The sequence below is a fragment of the Coturnix japonica genome, chromosome 27, assembly GCF_054131305.1.
Source record: "Coturnix japonica strain WE chromosome 27, WE-NBRP24, whole genome shotgun sequence".
NCBI lineage: Eukaryota > Metazoa > Chordata > Aves > Galliformes > Phasianidae > Coturnix > Coturnix japonica.
This window is the reverse complement of record NC_140689.1, coordinates 5,626,881-5,639,924: the sequence shown is the minus strand read 5'-3', so window position 1 is coordinate 5,639,924 and position 13,044 is coordinate 5,626,881. Positions and strand designations below refer to the sequence as shown.

At 47.3% G+C, this 13,044-nt stretch overlaps 1 pseudogene; it reads right to left on the bottom strand.

Moving 5' to 3' along the window:
- Positions 1-11,501: 11,501 nt before the first annotated feature.
- On the bottom strand, positions 11,502-12,540 carry LOC146756397 (olfactory receptor 14J1-like; annotated as a pseudogene).
- Between the last annotated feature and the right edge of the window lie 504 nt (positions 12,541-13,044).

The window sequence follows — 13,044 nt, the reverse complement described above, 5'->3', positions numbered from 1 at the left end:
CCTGGGCATCTACCTGGCTGCCCTCCTGGGCAACGGCCTCATCAGCACAGCCGTAGCCTGCGACCGCCGCCTGCACACCCCCATGTACTTCTTCCTCCTCAACCTGGCCCTCCTTGACCTGGGCTGCATCTCCACCACTCTCCCCAAAGCCTTGGCCAACGCCCTCTGGGACACCAGGGCCATCTCCTACACAGGATGTGCTGCACAGCTCTTTTTCTTTGTCCTCTTACTCTCAGCAGAGTATTCCCTTCTCACCATCATGTCCTATGACCGCTAGGTTGCCATCTGCAAGCCCCTTCACTACGGGACCTTGATGGACAGCAGAGCTTGTGCCACCATGGCAGCAGCTGCCTGGGGCACTGGGGTTCTCTATTCCCTGCTGCACACTGCCAGTACGTTTTCACTGCCTCTCTGCCAAGGCAATGTTGTCAACCAGTTTTTCTGTGAAATCCCCGAGATCCTCAAACTCTGCTGCTCTGGCTCCTACCTCAGGGAATTTGTGTTTCTCATTTTTAATGCCAGTTTAGTCTTTGGCTGCTTTGTTTTCATAGTGTTGTCCCATGTGCAGATCTTCATGGCTGTGCTGAGGATGCCCTCTGAGCAGGGACGGCACAAAGCCTTCTCCACATGCCTCCCTCACCTGGCCGTGGTCTCCCTATTTCTCAGCACTGCCTTTTTTGCCTACCTGAAACCCCCCTCCATTTCTTCCCCACTCCTGGATCTGACAGTGGCAGTTCTGTATGCAGTGGTTCCTCCAACACTGAACCCTATTATCTACAGCGTGAGGAACAGGGAGATCAAGCACGCTCTCAGGAAGGTTTTGCAATACGCACTATTCCAGCTTCAATAAAATGCACATCTTCCTCACAGGATTCCCAGTGATGGTTCTTTATATTTTATGCATATATACTTTTTTGATCATGCATGATACAGAAATCTGGAGAAAAATGTTGCAAATTATTTCTGTTCTTTCCGGCCTACTTTCCATTTTCTCACTCCAAGAGCTCAAGTAAACATTGAACCAGATTTCCTGATTAGCTTAAGAGATAAATAAAAAGTTTTCAAAATTGACTTTTCTTTATCTCTTCTCTCTTCCTACCTTGTTCGGGTCTGGGTCGGGGGGACAGTAACAGACAGCTGCACAACATTCTCTTTTCAATCCTGCTCTCTTTACACTGCCACAGTGCTCTCAACTCCTCTCATTTGTGCAGGCTCAAGGACTTGTGTGTCTCACAACAGTCCTGTTGTCTCTACAGCAGCAATCCAGGGCTGCAGTCAGTAGCCGGCAATACGAATGGCTGTGTCAGGGCTGGTCTCCTTGCTGGCACTGCCATAACAAGAGGGCTGCTTCAGAGCAGGACCAGAGAACTGGAGGCCTCTTCCAAAGCTGGTGTAAGGAATATACCTCAGCAGCTGCTCCCTGAGAAGACCTCAAGATCTTCTGGTGCTCTTCACTGTGTGACCAGATCAGATTGTATAATCCCAATGAGATCAGTAAGAGACTCGGGGCAGTCCTGTGGTTTAAGGTTTTGGGGTTGAGATAAAAAGAAAAGGATAATAATTATGACAATATATATATACATATATAATATATTTAGTATATTTTCACACATATACAACATATGCAGTTGCAAACATATATGAACTAATCCCTATGCGCATCTGTTTGCAAGTCCAGGACTAGTTGCAGGGGTTTTAACAGCCACAGGGTTCACTGTAGGAGCTGAAGTGGCTGTTGGGCTGTTGCAGGAGTTGAAGTGACCTCAGAGTTCATTGCCAGAGCTGGAGCCACCACAGGACATGTGACTATGTTGGAGCAGCCACTGGGCTCATTGGAGGGGTTGGAGCCACCGCAGGGCTGTACTTCCTCCCTTGGGAGGAATTTGTTGCATTTTCTTATTACCATACTTGGAACAGCTACAGGACCCGTAGCAGGAGTGACTGCTGAGCTCATTATGAGGGATGGAGAGATTCAGATTCTTCTATGAGCCAGTTTTGCTATTAAGTGAAGCAAAGTAAAAGGGCCTGCCTAGGAAATTCAGTTCTTAGGTATAAAGTGGCAGGATGGATGTCATCACATCCCAACAGTGATCGACAAAATCACTGCCGTGTCTCCACCAACTAGCAAGAAAGAGACACAATCTTTCCTGGGTGCAGTGGGCTTTTGGAGGATGCACATTCCAAACTACAGCCTCATTGTAAGCCCCCGTTATCAGGTGATGCAGAAGAAGAATGATTTTGCATAGGGCCCAGAGCAGCAGCAGGCTTTTGAACAGATTAAACAGGAGATAGCCTGTGCCGTGGTCCTGGGGCCAGTACGGACTGGACAGGATGTAAAGAACATCCTCTATACTGCTGCTGGAGAGAAAGGTCCCACTTGGAGTTTGTGGCAAAGAGCCTCAGGAGGGACCCAAGGCTGACCCCTGGGATTTTGGAGCTGAGCGTACAAGGGGTCTGAAGAGTGCTACACTCCAACTGAGAAGGAGATCTTAGCCATGTATAAGGGGGCTCGGGCTGCTTCCGAAGTAGCTGGTACTGAAATGCAGCTCTTTCTGGCACCTCGACTGTCAATGATGAACCGGATGTTGAAAGGGGAGGTTCCCTCCACCCATCATGCTACCGATGCCACCTGGAGCAAGTGGATTGCACTGATTAGGCAACAAGTGCGGATGGGGAACCTCAATCGTCCAGGAATTTTAGAAGTGATCATGAACTGGCCTGAAGATAAAAAGTTTGGAACATCACCAGGAGAAGAGGTGTCATGTGCTAAAGCGGCCCCACCATACATCGAACTACCAGAAAATGAAAAGAAATATGCTCTTTTCACTGATGGATCATTTCATATTATAGGGAAGCATCGGAGATGGAAAGCTGCTGTTTGGAGCCCCACACGACAGGTTGCAGAGGCCACTGAAGGTAAAGGAGAATCAAGTCAGTTTGCAGAGGTAAAAGCTGTCCAGCTGACCTTAGATGTGGCTGAACGGGAGAGGTGGCCAATGCTTCATCTTTATACTGATTCATGGATGGTGGCAAATGCCTTATGGGGGTTGTTACATCAGTGGGAACAAAATAACTTGCAACGGAGGTGTAAACCTATTTGGGCTGCTGAACTGTAGAAAAACATAACTGCTCAAAAAAAAGATATGATTGTAAAGGTGTGTCACGTGGATGCACACTTGCCCAAGAGTCGGGCTATTGCAGAACAACAAAACAACCATCAGGTAGATCGAGCTGCCAGAATTGAGGTGGCTCAAATAGACTTGGACTGGCAGAACAAGAGTGAATTATTTCAAGCTTGATGGTTCCATGAGACCTCAGGCCATCAAGGAATGGACATAACATATAATTGGGCTAGAGACTGAGGGGTGGACTTAACTATGGATGCTATTGCACTGGTTATTCATGACTGTGAATCATGTGCCATAATTAAACAAGCCAAGAATATGAAGCCTCTCCGGGGGGAAGGCCAAGGCAAAAGTATAAATATGGGGAGGAGTGACAGGTGAATGATGTCACCTTGCCAGGATCTCATAATGATAAGCGTTTTGTGCTTACCATGGTGGAAGCAAACACTGGGTGGCTTGAAACATATGCAGTACCCCATGCTACTGCCAGAAACACAATATTGGGTTGTTAGAAACAAGTCCTATAGAGACATGACACCTCAGAAAGAACTGAGTCTCATAATGGGACACATTTCAAAAATTCCCTTAATGAATACTTGGGCCAAAGTTCACGGCATTGAGTGGATTTATCATATCCCCTACCACGCACCAGCTTCTGGTAAAATTAAAAGATACAATGGGGTGTTGAAAACTATGTTGAAAGCAATGGGTGGTGGAACACTGAAGCACTGGGAAAAGCATTTGCATGTGGTGCAAGGATGCTGTTAAAGTTCATATCCCACATGTGCCCTGTGTCTCATCACAGGATGTGGGGTGTGAGAAGGGCCCAGTCTGAACAAGCAGTCAATCCCAGTGAAACTCTGAACTTCAGATCTCTCAGTTCCAATGCCCTCCTGTGCACACTCTCCCATACTTTGATGTTCTTTATGTTCTGCGGTGCCCAGAAGTGCACCCAGTGCTCCAGGTGAGGCTGTAGCAATGCAGAGCAAAGAGGGACAAACATTTCTCCCACTCAGCTGGCAATAAATTGCTTGATGCACTTTAGGGGACTGTTGGCCTTCTTGGCTGGCTGGGCACAATGCTGACTCACTTAAAATTTTATGTTGAGCAGGACCCCCAATGCTTTTCAGTCAGACGTCTCTCATGTGTCCAATATACAGACAGTGTTTATGTCCAGGGTTGCCCATACCCAGGTGCACAATCAGGCATTTGTTCTTGTTATACTTTATGCACTTGGTGCTTAGTACCAACTGGTACCCAGTTTTCTGACTTGTCCACATCTCTCTGCAAGTCCTCTCCACCCTCAGTGGAGGCAACAGCACCTCCTCATCTGGTCTCACCAGCAAACTTGCTCAGATCATCTTCTAGTCCTGCATGCAAGTCATCTGCATAAACATTAAAGGAAAGTGGCCCTAAAATGGAACCCTGGGGAACTCTGACAGTGACCATTTACCAGCCCGATGGAATACACTGACTATAATCCTTTGGGACAGAACTACTGGCCAACTGCTCACCCACCACTGCTGGTGAACCTGAAAGGCAAAATGTCAGCGTGCTGGGACAAACAGACAAACACCAATATAGTTACATATAGCTGCATCAATTTATTGCCCGAAAAGCCATGATTTTAAAGGAGACAGACAAGGGCGTCCAAAAATCACACACGCTAATTGGAGGAAAGCTACTGCAATAACAACCCTATAACTCCCCTTCAAAGCCACGAGCCATTCATTCTTTTCCTAGAGATGTCCTTTGTTCTCATGCTGTTTATCCTGCTCCGCAGCTGCTGCTCTCTGAACTCCTTATCTCAATCCATGGCTGCTGCTCTGTAAAATTCTTCTTGTATTACAAAACACCACATTCTGTTTCTGTCTAGCTGTATGCAGGAATTTCTGTCCAGAAGGGTGCCGGAGAAATAGTATCAAAAGCTCTACTGAAATCCTCAAGGATTACATCAACTGCCTTCCCTTGTTCAGCTCAATGGATAAAAAGACCTGAAATTAAATAGGACCTTCCCCTCTGTATCTTGTGTTGTCTGTGACCTGTCCTTCAGGTGTTTTTCCATAACTCCCACCATCATTTTCTCCATAATTTTACCAAGCACTGTAGTGAGACTGACAGGTCCATAGTTGCCCGTGTCATCTTTCTTGCTCTTCCTTACAATGTGACAACATTTGCCAGCTTCCTGTCAACTGGTATGACCCTAGATTTATTAGATGCCATTGAAATGCGAGCCCAGAGCATGCTAAAGTGTCATCAGTGCAAGAACATAGATGTGCCATAGCTTTGCAATGCCTTGAAATCCAGACTATGCCACAGATGGAGCAGAGAGGAAAATCTGCCTCTTCTGAGCTCATCCTTTTGATAAGCTGAATATCACTACGTACTCCATGGGGTCAGGTGCAAAAGACACAATGGGTGCCCTAAGCACGGGGCTGCAGTGGTATTTAGGATGGCCAAGAATACCTCCATTCTGGCCCTCAGCTGATGCTCCAGAAGGAGGTGTCTATCTCATAGATTTTCCGTTACAGTTTACAAGCACTAGCACAAAACTAGGATCACCCAAGGCATCTTGGGCATCACTGAGAGACTGTGTATGAGCAGTGCAGTCCCTGTGGAATAAAAACCAAGGATCCAGATGAGGGACTCACACACAGACACCTCACTGTGCACATCTGAACTCAGCTAGGTGAACTTGCAGCCCCCGTGGTTCTTTGAAAAACTGATCCCAATTCAGCCCCAGGGTTTCCATCTGAGGATGAGATGCCTAACGCTAGAATAAGGATGGGATGGTCTGATGATAACAGGACAAATGGAAATGGATTTAAATTAAAAAGGGGAGACATAGGTTAGATGTGAGGAACCTATTTTTTTACACAGCAACACTGGAAAATGTTCCCCTTAGAGGCTGAGCATGATGATGGATGGGATCATGGGTTTACTCTGGGTTTACCCTCACATCAGTCCAGGTTTCTACTCATACTTTTCTCTAGGTGAACTCTCACTTTACTCAAGGTTTTACTCACAATTTACCATCAGGGAGTGTGATCTGGAGATGGGCTGGTGGAGTGACTTGCTGGCATCACCGAGGGAAGGCTGCCAGGCAGATACCCCCAGAAAAGTGGTTGACTCCCTGCCCTGTCACAGTCAGACAGACCTGACTGATGAGGAGGTTTGGAAGAGAGTCCCAACTCAATGTCACAGGAGCCCCCCCATGCCTGCCTAGCCCTCGACCTTTGATCCCTCTAAGCAACAGGTTTGACACTCTGAAATCTGAAGGAGATAAGAATGGGGAGTCAATGGAGGATCTGCCTAGGAGAGAGCCTAATGCAAGGCAGTCACTACCAAGCCTTGTGACTTTCTCTGCCATGAAAGAAAGAAGGGTGGTCGTGGTGGGTGACTCCCTTCTCAGAGGAATAGAGGGCCCCATTTGCAGACTGGACCCGAGTTGTCAGGAAGTCTGCTGCCTTCTTGGCTTCAGGTCAGGGACATAACGAGGAAACTCCCCATGCTGGTTAGGTCCACTGATTATTTTCCACTACTCATAGTTTATGTGGGCAGTGATGAAATTTCTTAGATAAGACTACAAACTATAAAGAGATTTCAGGACTTTAGGCCATTTAGTTCACAAAGTGGGAGATCAAGTGATTTTTTGTTCTATACCTTCAGTGGCAGTGAGGGACACGGAGCAGGCTTGGAAAGCAAAGCAATGAACAATTGTCTCAGAGGTTGGTACTGAGCCAGAAACTTTGAGTTCTTTGATCACAGGACAGTTTACTTGGCCCATGGCCTGTTATCCATGAATGGAACCTAACTGTCTCAAAGGGGGAAGTGAATCCTAGCACAGAAGGTAGCGGGGCTTGTCGAAAGAGCTTTAAACTAGCTACGATGGGGGAGGGGACAAAACAGGGCTTACCAGAGATAAGCCTAGGGAAATGCTGTTTGATCTGGGAGAGAGGCCGATGCCTCAGCTGAAGTGCGTCTACACCAACGCACGCAGCTTGGTCAACAAGCAGGAGGAGCTGGAAGCAACTGTGCATCTGACAAACCATAACCTAGTTGCTATTACCGACCCATGGTGGGACCACTGCCATGACTGGAGTGCTGTGATGGATGGTTACAAGCTCTTCAGAAGGGATAGAGGAGGAAGGAAGGGTGGTGGTGTGGCCCTTTATATTAAAGAGAGTTTTGATGTTGAAGAGCTTGGGCTTCAGAATGAAGTGCATGTTTGTAAGGATCAGGGGAAAGGCCTGTAAGTGTGACATCTTGCTAAAGGTTTCTTATAGACCGCCTAATTGATGGGTGAGGCATTCTATGAGCAGCTTACTGAAGTCGCAAGATTGCCAGCACTCATTTTCTTGGGAGACTACAACTTCTCTGATATATGCTGGGAATATAATAAATAGCAGAGGAATCAGTCCAAGAGGTTTATAGATTGCATGGAAGACAGCTTCCTTACGCAGCTGGTATGAAGGCCTACCAGGGGGGGTTCCTTGCTAGACCAGCTCTTCACTAACATTGAAGGACTGGTTGGAGTTGAGAAGGTTGGGGACTGTCTTGGGCAGAGTGGCCATGAAATGGTAGAATTCTCTATTCTTGGAGATGTCAGAAGGGTGACTAGCAAAACTACTATCCTGAACTTCTAGAGGGCGGACTTTGACCTGTTCAGGACACTTGTAGCACAGGTCCCTTGGGAGTCGCTCCTTATGGGTAAAGGGGTCCAGGAAGCCTGGACACTCCTCAAGATGGAAATCATAAAGGCACGAGATCAGGCTATCCCTGAATGCCATAAGGTGAGCCATAGGGGAAGAAGACCAGTGCAGATGAACTGGGAAAAACTATTGAGACTCAGGAAGAAAAAGAGAATCTACGCCCTCTGGAAGAAGGGACAGGATACTTGGTGAGATTACAAGGAAGTTGCTAAGGTATGAAGGGAGGAAGTTAGGAAGGCACATTATTTCCCTATCCCTTAATCCATGCCCAGAGCTTCTCAGCCACGTCACTGCCAACTGTAAGCTCCATGCAGAGTTCAAGTGGGACACAGAGGGCACAGCCTTCTGCTGGGTGGATGCAAGTGTTGGTGGAACCAGATGGGACAAAGCCCTCCCACCATGCCCTCCTGGGAAAATGGCCACCCCAAGAATGGCAGTCTGCCTCCTCCATGACCCCATCTGAAATGCTCCTGCACTGATTGATTAAAGGGCTTTAAACCATGTCCGAAGTGGGAAGGGAGGGGAATTGGATGTGACAGAGAAGGGCTGAGGGATGTTGTTGCTGTTGGAGATTGCAGAGAAAGCCTCTGAGTTGTTCCATAGGATTGTGTGAGGATTCCTCAGTGAAGGTCTTATTGCCAATACCTCGTCCTAAATCTTACTGTGTACCCTCTGGGGGTAACCCCAACCTGCTGCTGCCCTATAGTGCCTGTAGACCAGTGCGGGTAGCATGGGAAATAAACGGGACAACACAAGAGAAAACCACAGAGAATTTCCTTTCATGCAGGCTGCTGCTTCTGAGCAAGGCCCCGAACATCAGTACCACAGTGTAGATTCAAGACCCAGACAGGCTAAATCAAAGCATGCTTCTGGAAGGGGATGCTTTCTGAAGAATCCTTACACTAATGAGAGGACCACAAACATTCACTCAGCTAACTCCAAATCTCTGTGCCTTTGCAGGCCTAGGGTCTTGTTTGTCTCACAGAGACATGGTGGGATGGTTCCCACCTCTGAACTGTAGCAAAGTAGGTACAGACTCTTCATTACGATTAGGCAAGGAAGATGAAGAAAGGCTGCTGCCATCTGTGAGAGTGCACTGAGCTCTGCCTGGGGATGGCAGAGGAGCCACATGAATACTGATGGAAAGGTTTCAAAAAGAAGAGCAGCAGATTCTGTTCCTTGCTTCCTGATCAGGAAGAACAAGAGGAGGGGACAGGCAGGAATCTGAGTTACAGCTCAGATGAATTTTTTTTCTTCAGACTGCCTGCTATGGTGCAGTGTTTTGGTTCTAGGAGAAAATCATTGATAACAGTCTGATGTTTACAGCTGCTGCTAAGCAGTGTTCTACAGAGCCAAGGCCATGGTCAGTAAAATGCACATGGAGCTGGGAGGGAACAGAGTGAGGACAGCTGACTGAAAGTGGCCAAAGGGACGTTCTCTATCAGCTGACAGCAAGCAGAAATTGTATTGAAAGGGGTGGGAGTTCATCTCAGTCTCTTCACTGCCCAGGGTCCAGCTGAGCATCAGTCTGGTGGTGCTGAGCAAGTGCTTGTGCATCAGTTGTTACATACAATTCCATATCAACGGATATATAGTGATAACTATTACTCCTCTTCTTTTATCTCTCTTAGTAAACTGCTTTGTTACAACCCAGAAGTTGTACTTTTTTTCCCAGCTCTCATCCCCATCCCACTGGGAATGGGGCAGTGCACAAAGCACTGTGAGCTGCTGAGCCACATGTTGGGTTCAACAACCACCATCATTTTGGTGCCTGATGTAAGGCTCCAAGGGTAGAGATAACAGCACAACTGTCCAGAGCGAGATAACTCAGGGCTTTGTGGGAGCTGGAGAAGTGCAGGCCATGGTGCTGTTATGTGTGGATGTGCTTCCTATGTGTGGAGCTTGTTGAGTCTTCTCATGAAGCTTCACTGCACAGCTCCTTACTTGGTGCTTGGATGCTTGATTAGGGTATTTATTTTGCTATGCTGTTTGACCTCAGTTTGTACCACGATAAAATTGGCAGCTGACAAAGTGAAGTTTTGTGCACATTCAGCTCTGTGGCCATCTTTGGGTTTTGGAAGTAATATTGTCCATATGATTAGGAATTACACAATTTACATTGTCGCCTCTGTGAGTCCGGGGGTGTACTGGATATTGTGTTGAGGGACATGGTTTAGTGGGAGCTATTGGTAATAGGTGAACGGTTGGACTGGATGATCTTTTAGGCCTTTTCCAGCCTTGGTAATTCTATGAATCTATGATTGAGGTTAAACAATTATTCAGGAATATCAGTGAGAGATCTGCCCCAAGGTGAGAAGGCTCTGCATGGCAGCGGGTGTGGGACGGTCTGGGCAGCTGCCTGGAGCGGTGGGCACCCCCAGGGCTTTGGAACTTCATCTCTGAGCAACTGCAGGATCCTGAGAAACTGGTAGAATATTGGGGGCAGGTCTGCTGTGGCACTGGTAACCCCCAAGATACACACATTACTGCAGTGTGCCAGATCCAGAGAGCTGGAAACGCTGACAGTGCTGCAGCCTCTGCAACTCCTGGCACAGACCCTGCAGTATAACCAAGTTTTCTACACATCCTGTGGCTGCTCCAAGCTCTGGGACAGATCCCACTGTCACTCCATCCCTCATAATGAGCTCTGCAGTCAATCCTGCTACGGGTCCTGTAGCTTTTCCAAGTATTTTGATAAGAAAGTGAAACAAATTCCTCCCAAGGGAGGTGCACTGTGCCAGGAGGTTCAGCCCTGTGGTCACTCCAACCCCTCCAATGAGCCCAGTGGCTGCTCCAACATAATCACATGTCCTGTGGTGGTTCCAGCTCTGGCAATGAACTCTGAGGTCCTTCAACTCCTGCAACAGCCTGAAAGTCAGTACAGCTCCTACAGTTAACCCTCTGGCTGTTAAAACCCCAGCAACTAGTCCTGGACTTGCAAACAGGTGTGCATTGGGATTAGTTCATATATGTTTGCAACTGCATATGTTGTATATGTGTGAAAATACACTAAATATATTATATATGTATAAATACATTTGTCATGATTATTATCTTTTTCTTTTTCTCTTTATCTCAACCCAAAAACCTTAAACCACAGCACTGCCCCAAGTCTCTTACTGATCACATTGGGATTATTCTCTCTGATCCGGTCACTCACTGAAGAGCACCAGAAGATCTTGAGGACTTCTCAGGGAGCAGCTCCTGAGGTATATTCCTTACACCAGCTTTGGAAGAGGCCTCCAGTTCTCTGGTCCTGACCTGAAGGGGCCCTCTTGTTATGGCAGTACCAGCAAGGAGACCAGCTCTGACAGACCTTTTCATATTGCTAACAACTGACTGCAGCCCCAGAGTGCTGCTGTAGAGACAACTGGACTGTTGTGAGACACACAGGACCTTCAGGCCTGCACAAATGAGAGGACTTGAGAGCACCGTGACACTGTAAATGAAGCAGGAATGAAAACAGCACGTTGTGCTGCTGTCTGCGGCTCTACCTCCCCCAGACCCAGAGAAGGTAGGAAGACAGAAGAGCTAAGGAAAAGTTTACTTTGAAAGTATTTATTTATCTCTTAACCTATTGAGGGAATCTGGTTCCACATTTACACGAGTTATTGGAGTGCAAAAATGGAAAGGAGGTAGGAAGGAAGTGAAATAATTTGCAACATTATTTGCAGAATGCTGTATAAAACACAATCAAACAATCAAAGATGCATAAAACATAAATAGCCATCACTGGGAATCCTGTGAGAAAGTTGTGCATTTTATGGAAGCTGGAATAGTGCTTATGGCAACACCTTCCTGAGAGCGTTCTTGATCTCCCGGTTCCTCATGCTGTAGATAATAGGGTTCAGTGTTGGAGGCACCACCGAGTACAGAACTGCCATCATCTGGTCTATGGGTGGGGATGAGAGTGAGGGGGGCTTCAGGTAGGCAAAAGCAGCAGTGCTGACAAACAAGGAGACCACAGCCAGGTGAGGGAGGCATGTGGAGAAGGCTTTGTGCTGTCCCTGCTCAGAGGGCATCCTCAGCACGGCCATGAAGATCTGCACATATGATGCCACTATGAATAAAAAACACCCAAAGAATAAACTGATACTAAAAAACAGAAGCACAAATTCCCTGAGGTAGGAGGCTGAGCAGGAGAGTTTGAGGATCTGGGGGATTTCACAGAAAAACAGGTTGACAACATTGCCTTGGCAGAGAGGCAGTGAAAATGTACTGGCAGTGTGCAGCAGGGAATTGAGAACCCCAGCGCCCCAGGCAGCTGCTGCCATGGTGGCACAAGCTCTGCTGTCCATCAAGGTCCCGTAGTGCAGGGGCTTGCAGATGGCAACGTAGCGGTCATAGGACATGATGGTGAGAAGGGAATACTCTGCTGAGATGAAGAAGACAAAGAAGAAGACCTGTGCAGCACATCCTGTGTAGGAGATGGCCCTGGTGTCCCAGAGGGTGTTGGCCATGGCATTGGGGAGAGTGGTGGAGATGCAGCCCAGGTCGAGGAGGGCCAGGTTGAGGAGGAAGAAGTACATGGGAGTGTGCAGGCGGCGGTCGCAGGCTATGGCTGTGCTGATGAGGCCGTTGCCCAGGAGGGCAGCCAGGTAGATGCCCAGGAAGAGCCAGAAGTGCAGGAGCTGCAGCTGCCGCGTGTCTGCCAACGGCAGCAGGAGGAACTCACTGATGGAGCTGCTGTTGGACATCTGCTGTTGTTGGGCTTGGAGTCCTGCTCAGAGTGCAGAAGATAATGACAAGTCCAGACCATTCTCAGAGACACTACTCCTGGTATACTATGAAATGTTTTTATTCTCTTACAACAGTGTACATTTAGCACCATTACTTGCATTTAATTTCATGTATTTCAGCATTCCTTAAGCAGAAGCAGCATATGGAGCTCTAACCTTCCTCTTATTTTCTTATCCCTTCTCCCTGGATATTTTCATCTGTTTCAAGTCTCATATCTCTACCCCAAGTGCTCTTAGAGCTTCTGTGGCATTCAGTTTCAGTTAGAAAATGCTGCTTGTTTGTAGGATAAGTGAATTATTCATGCCTATTGTTCACAAAACAAGCAATTGATTGACGAAAAATACTCAGAACTCTTATTGCCCCTTTTAGATTTCTGACTCCAAAACTCTTTGCCTCAGAACAGGAAATGGAAACCCCCTGCCTTGGCTCTCCTCTTGCAAAGCGCCCTCAGAAACATACTGTTGTGC